General features: G+C 36.5%; 1 long non-coding RNA gene across 1 annotated transcript; it reads left to right on the top strand.

Moving 5' to 3' along the window:
* The first annotated feature begins 12,660 nt into the window (after positions 1-12,660).
* Positions 12,661-20,111, top strand: LOC127540191 (uncharacterized). The gene is made up of 2 exons (XR_007948108.1): positions 12,661-12,855; positions 19,832-20,111. It is a non-coding gene; the product is annotated as an uncharacterized LOC127540191 (long non-coding RNA).
* The last annotated feature ends 227 nt before the right edge of the window (positions 20,112-20,338 follow it).

The raw sequence follows: 20,338 nt of genomic DNA, 5'->3' as shown, positions 1-20,338 counted from the left end.
CTGTCTACTTACAGTCTAAATAAAACAGGGGGAAAAAAATCACTAGTTTATCTTCAGTGGATCCCTGCCCTATTAGGACACCCAAGAAGAGTTCCAGATGGAGAATCTCTAAGTCATTCCTTAAAAACATAGAGAACGTCCAAATATACCCCGAATGGAACCTTGTGGCTGCTCTCTGGGCTCCCACCACCCCCTCCTCCTCGAAGACCTAATCAGTAAATATTTATGAAGCACCTACTACATGACAAGTAATATATAAATTCTGGGATTACAAAAAGGAGAATCCCTTCCAATCGCACATGTTTAACGTATATCGGATTACTTGCTGTCTAAGGGAGGGGGGAAGGGAGAAGGAAGGGAGGGGAAAATATTTGGAATACAAGGTTCTGCAAGGAGTGAATGGTGAAAACTGTCTTTGCATGTGTTTTAAAAAATAAAAAGATATTATTTTAAATTTTTAACAGAGAGAGAGAAGAAGAAGAGAGGGAGAAAGAGAGAGAGAGACAGAGAGAGAGAGACAGAGAGAGACAGAGAGAGAGAGACAGAGACAGAGAGAGAGAGACAGAGAGACAGAGAGACAGAGAGAGAGACAGAGAGAGACAGAGAGAGAGAGAGAGAGAGAGAGAGAGAGAGAGAGAGAGACAGAGAGACAGAGAGAGAGAGAGACAGAGAGAGACAGAGACAGAGAGAGACAGAGAGAGAGAGACAGAGAGACAGAGAGAGAGAGAGACAGAGACAGAGAGAGACAGAGAGACAGAGAGAGAGACAGAGAGAGAGAGAGAGAGAGAGAGAGAGAGAGAGAGAGACAGAGACAGAGAGAGAGAGAGAGAGAGAGAGAGAGAGAAAGAGGAGAGAGGGAGAGAGAGAGAGAGAGAGAGACAGAGAGAGAGACAAAGAGACAGAGACAGAGAGACAGAGAGAGAGGGAGAAAGAGAAAGAGAGACAGAGACAGAGAGAGGGAGAGAGGGGGGGAGAGAGAGAGAGAAAAAAGAGAGAGAGAGAGAGAGAGAGAAGAGAGAGAGAGAGAGAGAGAAAAAAGAGAGAGAGACAGAGAGAGAATCACTTCCCTCAAGAAACTTGAAATCTACAGATGGAATTCCCAATGGGGCACCTGGTCTCTGATTTCAATGGTTTCAAGATTACCTTGTAGACTCCCCCAAATTATAGCACAGGAGCCTGTGCTGGTCGGCTGACCTTTCCTAGTAAGCCAATAAATGCAACTGCCTTAAAGCAAAGGTATTTACTAAGATGACATAGAAAGAAAAAAGCTCAGGAAATCCCATTTTCTTCTCCCGTAAACCTGGGACACATTCTCCTGCAAATACATATAGGCTACATGAAAAGAAATTTGGAATACACTAACAATGAAATACAGTTAATAATATCATAAAACACGCACACATATGTATTGCATTCATGTGTATGTGGGTGAGTAGATAAACAGTATATTGTGAATCTGTGTGTAATGTGTGTACACTGGCAGGCGGGCCAGGTCCCTTCTCTCATGGAACCTTGCACTGCTCCCCTTGGGGGTCTGGCTGTGCTCCCCTCTGCAGCTCGCTGCCCCGCCCCCCCTCCACAGAGCTGCTCCCCGACTCCCTCCCTGCCTCTCAAACTGTTTGTCAGCTCTCTCTGGGGCCTGGCAGGCTTAGATTTCCAAAGGAGACTCGGGATTGGGCCAATGTGAATTCTAATTAAATCAATCTGTTCCCATTTTGCAAAGGAATGCAGATTGCATACACTTCTTTATACTAAGATGGTGCAGAGGACAGAACGCAAGGCCTGGAGTCAGGAAGAACAGAGTCTAAATATGGCTTCAGACACTAAGTAGCTGTGCAAACCTGAGCAGGCTAATTAATCCTGTCTGCCTCAGTTTCCCCATCTGTAAAAAGAGCTGGAGAAGGAAATGGCAATATCTTTGCCAAGAAATCCCGAATCGAGTCAAGAAGAGCCGGACATGACTGAAAACTATCGAACAGCAACATTAGTTTAACAGTTCGTTATCCAGCTGTTATTTCTTTAATTATATTCTAGGATGGGAGGGGACAGTGGTCAAGGACCGCTTCCCCACACAAACACCTGAATGTGTATGTGTTGTCTCCCTTGATAAGCTCTTTGAAGGCAGAGACTATTTCACTTTGTATGTGTATATCTCAAAGTCTAGCACGGTGGTAGATATTTTTAATAAATGTTTGTTAATGGACTGCCTAATGTCTATTTTACTTAACTAACAGAATTCTTAAAGCATCAATGAATGAAGGAAAAAGTATTCATTAAGCACCTATTATGCACTTGGCTCCATGCTAGACATTAGAGATAGAATAGAAAATTGAGATAATTCCTACCCTCAAGGAGCTTACATTCTCTGGGGAGAAATAATATATTCTAGAGGGAGATGTTCACGAAATAAGTTTTGCGATAGCCACAAATGAAGTTTGCTGAGTCATAGAGTGCATCCACACATGGAGATTGTCATACTCTTTATAAAGCGTATAATAAATAGTAAATAAATAGGAGTGTTAATTTGATGGAGCAGTTTAGGTGACAGTGGATCGAGTGCCAAGTCTGGAGTCAGAAAGGCTCATCTTCCTGAATTCAAATCTTTTTATTAGCTGTGTGACCCTAGGCAAGCCCCTTAAATCTGTTTGCCTTCTTTCCCCCAAATGTAAAATAAGCTGGAAAGGAAATGGCAAACCATATTCTTGTATCTTGGCCAATTGTTGTTATTGTTGAGTTGAAATTTGCCAAGAAAACCCCAAATGAGGTTACAAAGAGTCCAACACAACTAAAAAATCACTGAACAAATGATTTGATTGCTAGTTCCAGCACAAGAAGTTAAAAGTGAGAAGAAGGATGGAGAAGGTTTCATTCACTTATCAATCAGGATTGCCCAACTTTAAGCCAGATATAGTAAACTAATAGGGAAAGTTGTATAAATATAAGGTGTTTTATTTATAAACAAGTCACTTATTATAATAATAGTAATATATTATTATAACTGATTTCATTAGCCAACTGATAGTCTAGAGAAATATTCTATGACAAGGTGGATAACCCATTTTGACCCTTTATTTGGAAAGAATTTCAAACCTTACAAAACACCTGGCTCGGTGCTATAGAAAACTCCACCCTAAAGAACTGTGGAAGTGGGTAGATGCCTGTGGAAGAGGGTGAGGGGTCGGATGAGAGGCAAAGCAACCCAGTGGTCCTTGTGTTCCAACTATGCCCTCACCCCCTCCCCTAGATGGCAAGTAATCCAATGTATGTAAAACATGTTAAAATATATGTTAAATCCAATATATGTATACATATTTATACAATTATCTTGCTGCACAAGAAAAATCAGATCCAAAAAAAATAAGAAAAAATGCAAGCAACCAACAACAAAAAGAGTGAAAATGCTATGTTGCGGTCCACTCTCAGTCCCCTCAGTCCTTTCTCTGGGTGCAGATGACTCTCTCCATCACCCAGACCGTTGGAACTGGCCTGAGTCATCTCATTGTTGAGAAAAGCCTTCCAGCCACAATAACTTTGGAAGAGAGAATGAGGCTGACAACTTGGTACCATGCTGTCTCACTCAAATCCAGTTCACAGGATAAGTCAAGATATCATTGAACAAGTGTACTTAGAAAATGCTTGTTGATTGGTTGGGAGGTTGATTAAGTTCCAAGGTATTGTTGATTGGTGGCTGGTCCTGGTGTCCACAAGATAAGGCCTTAGATATTTACCAGATATGTGACTCCCTGCGGGTCAGTAAACTTTTGTTTGCCACTATTTTCTAATATGTAAAATGAGTTTGATAACAGTATCTCCTTCCCTTCTGAGAATCAAATGAGATAATAATTTTAAAATACTTAGCACAGTGCCTGGCACATAGTAAGCACTATGTAAATTTTAGCTATTAATACTGATTGATCAAATGAAATAAAAAAGTGTTTTTCAAACTATAGTCATACAAATGTCAATGACTATTTTAATAATGTTTTGTTTTTCAAATTATAAAGTCCTATATAAATGTCAATTATTATTTTAATAATTTTTTCCAATTGCATGGAAAAATGATTTTCAACTTTTTTTTAACTTTGAGTTATAAATTCTTTCCCTCCCTTCCACCTTGAAAGAATAATTTGATATAGGGTATACATGCGCTATCATGCAAATTTTATTTTCAGATTAGTCTAAATGTCAGTTACTATTATCACCATTAGGAAGAAACGTGATAAGGCATTTTGGGGTAGTGGATCTTGGATTCAGAAAGTCCTGGGGGGGGTTTCCTGCTCTGCCTCTGTCACAATCCATTTCCAATTCAATTCAATAAACATTTATTAAGTATTTAGTTATTATGTGTCAGACACTGTGCTAAAAACTGATACAAAAAAGGCAAAAATTAATCCCTGCCCTCAAGAAGTTTACAATCTAAAGAGAGAGATAACAAGGGAACAAATCTATACAAAGCAAGGAATATACAGGATAAAAGGGAAATAATTAATAGCAGGAAGGTGCTGGAAAGAAGAAGGGTTGAGGAAGGCTTCCTGTAGGAGATGGGATTTTAAATGGGATTTAAAGGATGTCAGGGAAGTCACCAGTCAGAGTGGAAGAGGGAGAGTGTTCCAAGTTTAGAGAAGTCAGTGAAAATGCCTGAAACCAAGAGATAGAAAGTCTTGTTTGTGGAGCAGCCAGCAGATCAGAGTTCCTGGAATGTCCCAACGCCCCAAGCAACTTTCTAAAGAGATTGTAAATTGCAGGCCAGTAGCTAATCTGATGAAATCACAGGTTTAGACTCACACCAAGCATTTATTAATCACCTTATATTTGCCTGTCACAATGGTAAGCCCTGGGGATACAACAGACAAAAATGGAACAATCTCTGCCAGTAAGAAGCTTAAACTTTCTATTGTTTCTAGATCAGGGGTTCCTAACCTGAGATATGAGTACTTTCTAAAAAAAAATTTTGATAACTTTGTTTCAATATGGTTGATGACTTTTGTTTTTTACTTTACACACTTAAAAACATTACTCTGAAAAAGTGCAACCAGACCCTAAAGAGTTGCAGAGATTTCTCCAGGATGCCCTAAGTGTCCACAAGACACAGAAAGCTTAAGGACCTTTTCTCTAGAAAGTCTCCCTAATTAATACTCATTGGAGTTATCAAGACTAAGTGGCCCATACTATAGGTCAGTCATATTAATCAATATTGTTTTAGACTATTTAAAAATAAAAATGGTGAGTTGGTGAAACTAGAAAAAATATGGAAATACTTAGACATAAAGGATGAAGTTATATATCTTCAGAGAAGCAGAACAAGTAAGTATAGCACAGTTCTTATATAGATATATATGTGTACGTGTGTATGATTATAGAGATCTATATATGTGTGTGTATGTGTGCATACGTTTTGTGTATATGTACATTTTGTGGTTTGTGTCTATACTTAATGATAGACTTCTTGGGGGAGGTGGAAACGAAAGAGGAAAAAAGAAGCAAGTTAAAAAGCACAAAGAACAAAAGAAAACCTACAAGGAAGCAAAGAAAAGACAGACACAAGGTGAACTCTTTATTATATAGGCTTTCTTGAAATGGAAATTTATTGCTTCATATTTTGAATCTTATGTTCTGCTATGCACATGGCAATAAAAAAGGGAATTACCAAAGGAAAACAAAAAATTAAGTGGCCAACATTCTGGTAAAGCCCAATTATTGGGCATGTTCCAGCAGAGATTAAGTCTGCATTAGCTGATTTGACTAATCCATCGAACCTCCCAAAACAAAAGTTGCAGTTGACTAACAGTTCTGGCTATGAATACTATATCATGAATCAGGAAGAGGTTTGTCCTAGACAAAAATAAGAACAAGCATTGATATACCATTTTAAGGCTTGCAGGGAGTGGAATGTATTATCATCTCATTGGATCTAGCTAACCTTTATGACCCCCTCCAACTCTGAAATTCTGTGATTCTATGAAATTCCAAAGATTGTATTCCCTTAACTGAGAGGGCTTTCATGTATTTAGAGAACTTTGCCTTCTCCAAAGTCCATGGGAAAACTATTAAAAAGGTCATAACAGAATAAGAATGACAATAATATTAATCATGTTAAAAAAAAAAGTCAGCTAGGATGCTCATAAGAGTAGTCATTAGAGCAATTAATTATGCAGTGTTTTAGTGATCACAAACTTCTCCCTGAAACAAAAATCCAAGTTTTTAACACCGTTATTTTCCCAGTAATGCTATATGTCTACAATTCATGGAATGTCACTTAATCTTTGAAGAATTCCAACTGCCAGTCACCTAAAGAGCAATGGAGAAATAAATGCATGCTAGGTATGAATGGAATGTCACATATTAGTGCTCTCAAAAGCATCAAAGTGAGTAGAAAAGGGGATGACTCAGTAATGTAGAGAGCAGCAAGACATGGAAGGCTCTATGCAAGGATGCTGACATCTTAGAGGTCTCCAAAAATACCATTCGAGACCATATTTCCCCAATGCTGGCAGCTTCCCCTTAAATGAGATTATTTGACTTTTGGAGTCTCCCTTTGGTATTTTGTCCTGAGATTTATATCCTTCCCCCTATGGACACAACCTTGGTGAGTTCCTTATGCCTAACCCCAAAGCACAAAATTCCTACATATGTGTTAAAAGCAGCATTTTTGTGGCAGCAAGGAATGGGAAATAAAGTAGATGCCTGACAAATGAAGATTGACTAAATAAACTATGGTGCATAGATGCAATGGAATATCTCTGTACTTTAAGAAATAAGAGACACTGCAAATACAGAAAATGGAAAGATTTACATGAACTGATACAAAGAAAAGTCAAAAGGGCCAAGAAAGCAACATACAACAAAGTAAATGGAAATACCATCAGCCAGAAATGCAAAGTAAAGTCAAAAGGGCCAAGAAAGCAACATACACAGAGACTACAACAAAGTAAATGGAAAGACCATCAGCCAGAAATGCAAAGTGAAGTCAAAAGGACCAAGAAAGCAACATATACAGAGACTACAATAAAGTAAATGGAAAAATACCATCAGCCAGAAATGCAAAGTGAAGTCAAAAGAGCCAAGAAAGCAATATACACAGAGACTACAACAAAGTAAATTGAAAGACCATCAGCCAGAAATGCAAAGTGAAGTCAAAAGGGCCAAGAAAGCAACATACACAGATTCTACAACAAAGTAAATGGAAAAATACCATCAGCCAGAAATGCAAAGTGAAGTCAAAAGAGCCAAGAAAGCAACATACACAGAGACTGCAACAAAGTAAATGGAAAGACCATCAGCCAGAAATAATTAAAAATGAATATTGTGAAATTATAAAAAATAAAACTTGTGAAGACCGAGGTAGCACTCTGGATACCTTAGAATCAGCCGCAGTCAGGATAAACAAAAGTCCTTGGTCTTTATTCTTAGTCTTTAGGGGTAGAAGTGAATTGGATGGACGCAGGATCTCCATGACTTCCTTTTTCCTCGTCCTAAAGTGACTCTGTCTTGTCTTACTCCACCCCCTAATCTTTCCCACAATTCTGTGTATATACCAAAAGATTGAACCAGCACAGAATAGTGGGAAGGACCATTTTCCAAGCATATGCTAATAGAGTATGGTCCAATCAGTAGTTAGCCTTAAATGCTCAGTTGTCCAACATCAGTGCATCAACTCAGAGTTTCAGCCCTTTACAAAAACTGGCTTCAAAGAAGAGATGAAAAGATGTCCTCATGTATTACACATTCACTCCACAGAGGTGGGGGATTCATGAGTGTGGGGCAGAGCACATATTATCAAATGTTTTCAATGTATTGATCAGTTTTGCTGATTTTTTTTCACATCTTTCTCTTTATTAAAGAACATTCTTTTGTTGGAAGAGATGGCCCTCTGAAAAAACTATGGAAGGAATAGAGAGGGGCATCTAGGTGATAAAAAAAGTAATCAAGTCTTAATTTTTTTTTTTTAGTTTTAGCTGCAAGCTAGAGGGAGGGACTTTTAAAAAGTCCAGTTGCTATAATAAGATGATATAATAATAGCTGTAACTATAGATGTAGGTATGGCTATTAGTATATATGTAAATGTAGATATAGATGTAGATGTAGGTATAGATATAAATATAGATGTAGATATAGATATAGATATAAATATAGATGTAGGTATAGATATAAATATAGATGTAGGTATAGATATAAATATAGATGTAGATATAAATATAGGTATAGATATAAATGTAGATGTAGATGTAGGTATAGAGATAGATACAGATTGAGTAGAGACAGAGATAGATATAGAAGTAGATATAGATAGATATAGATGTGGTTATAGATATAGCGATAGATGGGGGAGTTATATCCATTTGATATCAAAAGGAAGCCCATTAGCTAGACTCTAACACACATTGGCTAGGTCCTCTATGAAGGGTTAATGAATGGGAGGACACTAACAAGATCCACAATGGAACTGGATGAGAAGGTAAAAATAGGTGGCCATTTCCACGAAAGTGTAAGTCCATCAAAGTTAATCAAGTGAAGCAGAAAAGAGAACTGAGTACATAGATCCATAGCCACCAGCATGGATCCATTATATTCAATTTAGCTGCTCTTAGAAATTAGACCATTAGAAACAGTGCAGCTTGCTGCCGGTAAACATGGAAATTTTTTCTGAATCAGAGTGAGTTACAGACTTCGAGCCCGGTGCCAAAATCAATTAAGATATGTTTGGATTAAGTCAAGAGTCTTTATCTGCTGCCAAGCCAATCTAGCGCCCCTTGCCCATGAGGTCCCTGGCTTGTGGGACACCTCCGCCCAGGGACAGGACCCCTGCAGTGGGCACAGCCAAAATCAGCAAGGGGGTGAATTGTACAGCTCCTTGGTGAATTCAGTCCCTCGTTCTGGTGATGGGAAAAGCCTGTCTGAATTTGTATAAAATCTAAATCAAAGATTAAAGAGAAGGGTGCAGTGTGATTATTTTCAAGTACATCGTGTAATTTCCACTAAATTGTTATAAAATACTGCCTAATGGAGATCCTTTGGGAGGTAATTAAATGAATGTACAGAGGTTTGGGGTTCCAGGTAAGAGGGGAGAGCTCATGTGAAGCTTGGGGCAACATCCCCTATCCCAAGATTACAGGTCTTATACTAATACCTTTTATTAAAGCAAAAATGAGCCAGTAAAGAAGAAAAAACCCACCATTGAGACATATTATGGGAACAGGGAAGACTGTGGTTCATCTTCAGAGGAGGACAATTTAGTTAAAAAAGCTTCTGCTCCCAAAGAGTAGTGTGAAATGGCTCCCTGCCCAGAGAGAATTTATAGAAAAACTCAAAAAAGAATTTAAAAACCAAATGAGACACTTTGAGAAAAAAATTTTAAAAATAAAAATAAAAACCATCCAAGAAAAACAAGAAGCTTATGAAAAAAAAAAAAGCTAACCAGCTAGAAAAGGAGATAGAGAGTCTTAAAAACAAAAATAATTCTTTGAAAATTAGAACTGGGCAAGGGGAAACCAGAGAAGCTATAAGAGACCAAGAAATAAACAGATTATAAAGAATGACAAAATAGAACCAAATGTGAAACATCTTATTTTTTAAATGACAGACCTGGAGAACAGATCAAGAAGAAAAAAATATAAGAATAATTGGACTGCCTAAAAGTTGTGATAAAAAAAAAAAAGGACCTTGATACAATAATAGGAGAAATAATCCGAGAAAATTGTCCTGGAGTGATAGAACATGAAGGGAAAGTAGAAATAGAAAAAAATTCACCTATCACCACCTCAATGAGATCCTTTGTGGAAAACACATAGGAACAATATTGCCAAATATCAAAATCTACAGATCAAAAAGAACATTTTGCAAGAAACAAGAAAAGAAAAACAATGAAGCTATAATTAGAATTGTTCGGGATTTATCAGCAGCCACAATAAAAAGACTGCAGGTCCTGGAATCATATCTATCAACAATCAAAAGAACTAGACCTGAGGCCAAAAATATCATATCCTGCAAAATTATCTATAATATTGAATGAGAAAAAATGAACATTCAACGAACTTGCAAATTTTCAGGACTTTCTCTCAAACAAATCCAAACAATAGAAAATGTAACATATAAGAGCCAGTACCCAAAAATCTATTTCATGGAACTTAACATGGACAAATTCCTTATGGTTTTTTAACATGGGAAATATATAGCATATATTTAAGATTTATATCAACAATAGGGCAACTCAAAAGTAAGATTGGGGCAGAGTTAAGGTAAATAGTAATTATGTCATACAAATGAGATGCAGAGGAAGAATAGACACAAAGGCATTAGAAGGAGGAGGAAGGTTCATAGTTCTGGAAAAACTACATTCTTCAGGAATGGATTCAATAGGCAACATTGCATATATACCCCTCCAAAATCTATAAAGAAAGAAGGAGGAAGGAATGAGTGGACAGGGAAGCAAAGGATGGAGAAGAATGGGTGGGGGGGGGAAGGCGGGGAGGTTAAGTAATAGTAAGGTAAGGTAGAAGCAGAATTAAAGCAAAGAATCAGCAGGGATAAGAAAAATATGTGTATGTCTGGGGGTATGTGTGTATGTATATATCTACATATGTGTATATAAATATAGCCTTTCTTAACTATAGCCTGCTTGGGAGTGGGGGTGATGAAAAGGGGCAAAGAGAATAAAGCAAATAAGATCCACAGCAGAGAACAAAAGAACAATTTATAAAGAAATAAAGAAAAGATGGACACTCATGAATATAATTTCTTCTACTGATATAATTAATATATATATATATATATAGAGAGAGAGAGAGAGAGAGAGAGAGAGAGAGACAGAGAGAGACAGAGAGAGAGACAGAGACAGAGAGAGATTCTTGAACTGATATTGTTGTTATATATTTTGAATCCTTCCTGATATTCTGCTGGGCACGTGACAATGTTCTTGTTTGTTTTGTTTCATTTTGTTTTGTATTCCTTTTGTTTTTCTTTTTTTTCTTATTTTGTTTCTCTAAATAAAATAAATTGTATGTGGGGGGAGAAAAACACAACCCTACTATGAAGGAAGTAACTTACAAACAACTATGTACAAACAAGAAATATACAGGATAAATTGGAAATAATCAAAGAAAGGATGGTACTAACATTAGGTGGGTAGGCCTGGGAAAGGCTTTGAAAGAAAATAGAACTGCAGAAGAGGAGGGGGTGATGTAGCCAGTCTCACTCTCAAGATGTTGCTACATATATCTTTTCAGACTCCTCTATGTCTATTATATGCTATATGCTAATATTGCAATGTTATAAATGTACCCATTTTATTATATACTGTGCAAATTTTACTTTTATAAATATTATCTCATTTGATACTTAATAGATGATTTTAGGTAATCAAAAATGATTTTTTTCATTATATTCTAGGTACTTCATTGCATAGAGAATAGAATGCTAGAGTTAAAGTCAGAAAAAAAAATCTAAATTTATATCCTCCCCAAGTTATTAATGAACTATGTGACTTTGGGCTAATCATCTCCATCTCAGTTTCTTCTTCTGTAAAATGGGGATACTGGTGGCACAGTTAATATTTACTAACCACTGACTATGTGCCAGACACTGGATTAATCACTATAATAAATAATATTATTCAATAATAATAAATTAATTGATATTTATATTAATAATAATAAACAATAATTAAAAAGATAGTTTTTGCCCTCAAAGATTCTACAGTCTAATGAAGGAAGACAACACAGAAAAGGAAGCTGCAAAGGAAGGAGGGCACTCCAGAGTTCCCTGGAACAAGAACTGGCGGAGTCAAAACCAAGGTAATGGCAAATGAAAAGGCAGCTGGGATTCTGAATCCTTTCTAAAGGAAGATTATGGGGGGAATTTGGGGCTTTGTCATACAGACTTCCAAAGAGTTGGAAGGGATTGAGGATATTAATAAGATATAAGTATGGAAGTTGAAGCAATCTCTCTGATGATAAGTTTTCTAGTGATTAATTAAGGGAGGAGAGTGAAAGAAGGAATGATGATGATAATGATGGTAATGATGATGATGATGATGATGGTGACAGTGATGGTAATGATGGTGATGGAATCAATGATGGTGGTCAAGTCAGAAACAAATAAAGAGAAAAATGAAGTCCTTCCTTCATTTAAGGATCTAATGAGATCTCAAGCACAGAGCCCTTTGCCACCTTCAAAATGATACATAAATGCTAGCTATTATTATTATTGCTGTTGTTATTTTGCTATCAGAAAACTGAAATCAAATCTGAGATCTCCTCCACATGGCTTTTCACTCCACAGGCACAGATCTCAACTGCTCCACACCTTCTCATCCTATGCAGACCTCCATCTTGCCCTTTAATTAAGCATCCAGAGAGGAGCCATCCAAAATGCCGGAAGCCTTCCTCGGGGTCTTTAAATATCACCATGCAACATCTGAGCTGTTCATCCATTGTTTATCATTCTTCCTGCATGACCAGCCCACCTCCTTTTCAGACGGTACATGTCCTTAATTATCTCTTTTACGTCACTTGTTAGATGCAAGTCATCACTGGTGAAAGGCCGCAGCCTATTTATACACATTAGTAATCATGGCAGCCCGCTGTTATTAATAGCTGACATTTATGTGGTGCTCTCACAGTCATTATCTTGGGATCATAGGATTACATAGAATTAAAGCTGAAAGCAGCCTTGGGGAATATTGACTTCAAACCCCTGTGTTACAGCTGAGGAAACTGAGGAGTAAATAGTGGGCGGAAGATGCTCTATCATCTCATTTTACAGATGGGGAAACTGAAGCTTAGAGAGATTAAGTTGGTACAGATGGTAAGCAGCAGGATTTGAACTTCACAATCTAATGCCTTTTCTACTCCACCTAAGGTAGGTAGAACAAGTACAACTGCCCTTATTTCACTGGGAGGCAGTGCTGCTTAATGGATAGAGCATTTAGGATCAGAAAGATGTGCATTCAGATCCTCCTGCTGATGCTGGCCAGCTGAGTGGCCACGGCCATCACTAGGGGCCTTCCCCCATCACAAAATGGGACTAATATCACCTCAGGTAGCTGTTGTGACACATGCAGTGACGTGTATAAGGCTGTGTAAATGTTTTTGTTTTACTGATGACAAAATTTGGACCCAAACAGACCATGGCTAGCAGGAAGAAGACTGAATTTGGAAGCAGATCTCCTGCACCCCAGTCCCAGGAATGGGTAAGATCTGTTCTGAGTGAGCTTGTGACTTTAAGCAGATCCCTTCTGCTCTCTGGTCCTCAGCTTTCTACTCTGTAAAATTATTAAGTTGTACTAGATTAACTCCGACGAGTTCTAAACTCACGATCCCAATCTTGCCTCCAACACTTTCTGCCTGTGTGGCTATGGATGAGTCATCTCCACCTTATCTGTGAGATAAGGAGAGAGAGAGAGAGAGAGAGAGAGAGAGAGAGAGAGAGAGAGAGAGAGAGAGAGAGAGAGAGAGAGAGAGAGAATAATCACTCTCTGCAATCTTACAAATCCATTCAGCTGCCAAAATCTATCTATTCTATCTCCCTAATATCTCTCCAATTTATCCCCATAGCTTCACTCCATTTACAATCACCATTTTAGTCTAAATTCTGATGATCTCTCACCTGACAATCTCCCTTCTCTAATCTCCCCTCTATGCAGGTGTCAAAGTGATATTCCTAAAGCACAGGTCTGGTGGTCTAACTCCCCTAGTACCTCCAAGATCAAATGCAAACTCCCCGATTTGATGTTGAAAGCTCTTCACATCCCATCCCTACTGCCTTTCCAACCCTTTTAAAAATTATCCACTTTATGAATTCCTCCATCCAGCCAAACCTGCTTTTTTCTCACAGATGAGCCCCCATCTTGTTCCGTTACACAGATTGTCCCCCACGTCTGGAATGGACTCCTAGTTTCCCTCAAAACTCCATTCAAATTCTCTCTCTCTCTCTCTCTCTCTCTCTCTCTCTCTCTCTCACACACACACACACACACACACACACACACACACTCCATTATATATATTTTGTACAGACTCAGACCCATACAACTCGTTTTCTACAGCAGGTAAGCTCCTTGAGGGCAGGCCCACTTTTTTCTCTTTGTATCTCTGGAATACAGTAAGTGCTCAGTGTTCTGATTGGTTCCAAACCCAGCCACTTTCGGCCCTGTTCTGGAAGGGGGCTTTAAGGGAAACCACAGGCCTTCTCTGCCCCAGGTCAACCTGGGCTGTGGCTCAGCACATTTTCCCAGAGTGGACGGGGAATGTCGCTCCTCTCCCAGAAGCCCCAGCTGCTCATCTTCCTCTCCAATCATGCAATTTCTGGGAACCCTTTAACAGGGGGGTGTCTCTGGTGGGCTGACACAGTTAATACCATTTTCTAGGAAAACAATAACAAGAAAAAATTCAATATCTTCTCTCTGTGATCACAAGAACATCTGAAGGGATTTTCTGACCAATATTCCCTCCTTGTGGTTTACAGGCCACAGCAAACAACTACCAATTAACCTGATTGTGTGGCTTTTGAGAAGAGGAAAGACAGGTCCAAGAGGGAGAAATCAATGTGTGCTAGCAAAGGTTTATAATAAAAGGGCCTTTTATCTCCTGGTTCCTGACTGAGGAAGTTATCTGCTTATTATTTCATGGGCCCTGTGGCAAAGGGCCATAACCTCTGAGAAACAAGCAAAAAGTTTCAAAGAATAAATACTCACTTTCTAGAGTGCATCGAATGAAAGACTTAAAATCTCAACACATATACGTGTGTGTTTACCTTGATTCTCCTGAGCTGGAGCAGGGGATGGAAAGAATCTTGTTTATATACATGATTCTGTTAAATACACCAAAGTCGGAATCAAGCAACAAAAAAGATTTCTCCCATATATTTCTACAGTGCCTCTGGTTACAATATCACCACCAGAGGAAGAAGAAATTTTCAGGGAATATATAATCAAAAAATATATGTAATTGTTAGTAGATTGTGAACTAATCCAAGCTTTCTGGAGAGAAATCATGGAACCATGCCCCAAAGGCTCCAAAACTATGCATAGCTTTTCACTCAGCAATACCACTACTCTAAATTCTATCTAAATACTCTAAATACTACTATCTCTAAACCCCAAAGAGATCAAAGAAAAGGAAAAAGGATCTATATGTGCAAAAGTATTTATAGCAGTTCTTTTTGTGGTGGAAAAAATTGGAAATGGAGAGGTCCATCCAACTGGAGAATGGCTGAAAAATTTGTGGTATATGATTATGATAGATGTAAGAATTCAGCTTTCTTTTATTAATCCAGACATTAAAGAGATTTGCAAAAATATGTAAAACAATGCACTTTTCATTTTTTTGTTTTGGAAAATAGTCTTACTCAAAATATGATTTATATTATGAGTATTATTTTTCTTTTCTTTTTTATTAAGGTTTTTTATTTTTAAAACATATGCATGAATAATTTTCAACATTCACCCTTGCAAAACCTTGTGTTCCAAAATTTTCCCCTCCCTTCCCCCACCCCTTCTCCTAGATGGCAAATAATCCAATATATGTTACACATGTGCAATTCTTCTATACATATTTCCATAATTATCATGATGCACAAGAAAAATCAGATCAAAAAGGAAAAAAAAATGAGAAAAAAAAAATGCAAGCAAACAAAAAGAGTGAAAATACTATGTTGTGTCTACACTCAGTTCCCACATTCCTCTCTCTGGGTGTAGATAGCTCTCATCATCACAAGATCATTGGAACTGGCCTAAATCATCTCATTGTTGAAAAGAGCCACGTCCATCAGAATTGATCTTCATTGTTGCCATGTATAATGATCTCCTGGTTCTGCTCACTTCACTTAGCATCAGTTCATGTAAGTCTCTCCAGGCCTCTCTTGAAATCGAGTGTGGAACACAACATAGCATTCTCACTCTCTGTTATTTGCTTATATTTTGTTTTCTTTCTCAGTTTTTCCTTTTCTTCCCTCTTGATCTGATTTTTCTTGTACAGCAAGATAACTACATAAATATGTATACATACATTGGATTTAATATGTATTTTAATATATTTAACATGTATTGGACTACCTGTCAGCTAGGGGAGGGAAAGGGGGAAAGGAGGGGAAAATTTGGAAAAGGTTTTGCAAGGGTCAATGTTGGAAAAATTCCTATATGTTATGTTTTGTAAATAAAAAGCTTTAATAAAAAAGAACAATAATATTCCATAATATTCACATATCATAACTTATTCAGCCATTCTCCAACTGATGGGTATCCACTCAGTTTCGTTTCTTGCCACTACAAAAAAGGCTGCCACAAATATTTTTGCACATGTGGGTCCCTTTCCCTCCTTTAAGATCTCTTTAGGATATAAGCCCAATAGAAACACTGCTGGATCAAAGGGTATGCACATTTTTATAGCTCTTTGGGAACAGTTACAAATTGCTCTTCAGAATGATTAAATCAATTCGTAACTCCACCAACAATGTATTAGTTTTCCAGCTTTCCCACATTCTCTCCAACATTTGTCATTATCTTTTCTTGTCCTCTTAGCCAAACTGAGAAGTGATGGTACCTCAGTTATCCTAATTTGTATTTCTCTAATCAATAGTGATTTTTGGAGCAATTTTTCATATGAGTAGAAATTATTTCAATTTCTTCATCTGAAAATTGTTTGTTCATATCCTTTGACCATTTATCAATTGGAAAATGGCTTGAATTCTTATAAATTTGAGTCAATTCTCTATATATTTTAGAAATGAGACCTTTATCAGAATCCTTGAATGTAAAATTTTTTCCCAGTTTATTGCTTCCCTTCTAATGTTGTCTGCATTGTTTTTGTTTGTACAAAAACTTTTTAAACGTAATATATTTATTATCCATCTTGTATTCAATAATGTACTCCAGTTCTTCTTTGTCCACTAATTCCTTCTTTCTCCACAGATCTTTTATTTATTAATAGGATTATCATCCATGTAAACAAAAACTCTTTGGAATCCTCAATAATGTTGAGTGTAAAAGAGTGCTAAGAGTAAAAAATTTAAGAATTTCTACCCTATATTAATGAAATCATAGATCTCTTGACACCTCATTAACATATTGTGATTAGACTGTGATTAGATTTCTATGACTGCTTAACTGGAGGTAAAAGAAGAAAAGTCATATCCCTCCTCCATTATATATATTTTATTCCTCATCTTCTCTCCTATTAAGCAGATCAATTCAATGAAAAATTTGGGCCTCATCTTAGTGTTTTAGAAAGCATGGCATAGTGGAAAGATCATTAGAGTAAGAAAATCTGTCTTTAAGCCCTAACTCTGCTCCTAAGTAATTACTAACTACTACTAGCCTTAGGGGGAAAAAAAACTCAACCTCTGAATTCTAGTTTGTTCTATAAAATGAATGGGTTGAATTAGATCAGATGTTTCCATTTTTTTGGTTGTTATTCAGTCATTTCAATCATGTTCAACTCTTCATGACCCCATTTGAGATTTCTCTGGCAAAAATACCAGTGGTTTGCCATTTCCTTTTCCAGCTCATTTTACAGAATAGGAAAATGAGGCAAATAGGGTGAAGTGACTTGCCCAGGGTCACACAGCTAGTATGTGTCTGACTGCAGACCTGGACCGCTATCCACTGCACCTAACTTGGTTCCCAATTTAGTGATTTACAGAGGATTCAAGATAAAGACCCAAGATGATGCTAAAAATTCTTTATTACTTTAAACAATTGCATGATTATATTAAAATGAATTTTTCCCCTGGGACAACATGTGAAGTTTGAAGCATCATGTTTGTTTCTCAAGCAATTTGAAATCCATGATGACCACATGAACAATAATGTCTCCATGTAATGACTCCATCAATGTATGGCTGTTTCTAAGTGTTTGCAGTTTCTCAACAAATGATCAACAGGTTTCCAAACCACCACAAGGGTCTGACGTTTCATCCTAAATGGATTCCCCCAAAATGTGTCGCCCAAGCATGTCTCCTCCCTTGTATTCTGTACTCTGCTTTATTAGAGCAGCTCCCTCTTTCCCCTCTGTTACCCTGTAATCATACCTCATCAGCTGTGTAATCATGCGGTTTAAATGTTCTTACAGCACAAATACCGGGCCATTTAAAATCCATGATCCCTGAGATTTCTCATGAAAAGCCATCTTCAAAACATCATGGATCATGACAAACATTCTGCAGGAAAGAATGTTTTATGTTGCTTCTCATTGCAGTATTCAAGCTCTTTTTCCAATTCAAACTTATCCTCTGTTTGTTATTCTTCTGTGTGGCAGATTTTAAAATGAACTGGCTAACAACACTGATAAGTCATGAAATAAAGTTTCTTTGTGCTAGTGGTCAAAGAAAATCATATCTGAAGTGATTCTTTGCTTACAAGAGTTATTTTATATATAAACATTGCTTTAAAATGAAGTGATATATGTTACTGAACTTTAAGTACATTTATCATTTAATTGTTGTCAATATCTTAGTTGTCAGTGGAAAAGTATTTCAAAACATTAAGTAGCTATTTGTTTTTGTCAAATATTTACATTTATACAAAATATGAAAAATAATTTTTCTTAAGATTCTCCTACCACTTTTCATTATTTATGTGTGAGCATTTTTGTTATTGTTTTCAATCAATATAAAAATAAACTTAAAGCAGAACCAGATTTGAGATTAATTTTAGCCAAATGTTGCAAATATTTGTTCAAATATTTATAACTTATTCATTAAAAATATTTGTATTCTGAAAAAAGTTGTAAAAATAAATTGATGTAATATGTAGTCTTGCAGCTAATAATGACTATATGAAGTCTTGCTGGATTACTTTTTAAATTTTTATAGAATGTTCCATGTAAAATATTTGTGATGGTTTCATAATTAAATTTAAAATTAATTATAAATAAGAATTTAAAAATTATAAATAAAATAATTTATAATTAAAGAGGAAGGAAAAAGGAAGGGAACAAGTATTTATTAAATACTTAGCTAGGCACTGTGCTGAGCATTTTACAAATATCTCACACTTTGTTATTTTAACTTATAATTATATATGATTATATTTTAAATTGCATTGTAGAATGCAAGTTCATATTTATAAATATATTTACATTTATTATTTACACAATAGAAAATTATATATTTTATATTTATAAATATGTGAACTTAATTTGGAGCTTGAGGGGACAAAAGTAATTATTGTAAGCACTTAAATCTAAGAGAATATTAGAAGTAGCATATTCAATTTCTTTTTCAAAAAATGTGTTCATAAAATTTGTTTTGTTGTTAAAAGGTGTTCACAAGACAAAAAGCATTGGGAACCATTGAACTTTGGTTTAGTTTGGTTAGCTATCTTCTAACTTTGACTCCTAAGATGTGTTATATCAATGTCTGTGGCTGAGAATTACAAAAGTTTGTGTAAATCTCAGCTGGCAGAGTCCTGTGTGAAATGTAAAAATAGCCAATGGTTACTAAACCTCATAATACCTTTTCCCCTGATGTTTTTATTTCATATGGAGAAGAAAGAAAGGAGGGGGGGAACTTGAGAGTTATCTCTCTGTCCTGGTTCTAGTTTTATCCATTGTTATTGTTTTGCTTTGCACTCTGCTTATTGATGAAAAAAGAATTCACCCAGTGTCATTCAACAGCCAACAGTAAAAGTAATTGGAATATGCTTATACTAACATGGCCCTCTTCATCTATTAACTCTTCTAGTTCCATCAAAAAGTATCACAAGGGGACAAAGATAAGGGAATCAATGAGGCTTGGAGCTGCATCTGTATTTAGTAAAACAGGGGTATGATCAGGAGATGATTCACAAGGGAGTGGAAAATGATATTTACACTTGGGATTTCCTTTTCTTGCGTTTCAGATTTCAGAGAATTCAACAGAAAGTTATATCCACAATTCACTGCTACATTCTCCCCTCATGGAGCTGCAATGGGAATCCAAAAGCTCTTCAAGGAAAAGACAGAGATAAGAAAATAGCTGAGTGAAAGGAAGCTATTTAGTTATAGGACTAACTGCTGACTGATTCTCTTTCTCCAATTCCCTTATTCAAATGTTTTTTTTTTTTTTTGGTTACCTCTTGATTCTGTGAAGATATGGAATGGTAAGCTGTAAATAAATCAACCTGCATATATAAGAACCTACTATTTGCCAGATATAATTTTCTATACCTTATTTTTCATTCTCACCACATGGTAATTCAATAATATTGTTGCAAGTATTATTGCAATAGAGACAAGATTTACATAAACTGAAGAAAATTGAAATAAGTAGAACCAAGAAAAAATATGCACGATAACTATAGCAATCACAAAACCTTTTTAAAAAAAGAATGTTAAGAAATTACAAAGAACAAGTTTGCCCCCCTCCC

Source organism: Antechinus flavipes, chromosome 6 (genome assembly GCF_016432865.1).
Source record: "Antechinus flavipes isolate AdamAnt ecotype Samford, QLD, Australia chromosome 6, AdamAnt_v2, whole genome shotgun sequence".
Classification (NCBI taxonomy): Eukaryota; Metazoa; Chordata; class Mammalia; order Dasyuromorphia; family Dasyuridae; genus Antechinus; species Antechinus flavipes.
This window is presented reverse-complemented; position numbering and strand designations above follow the sequence as displayed.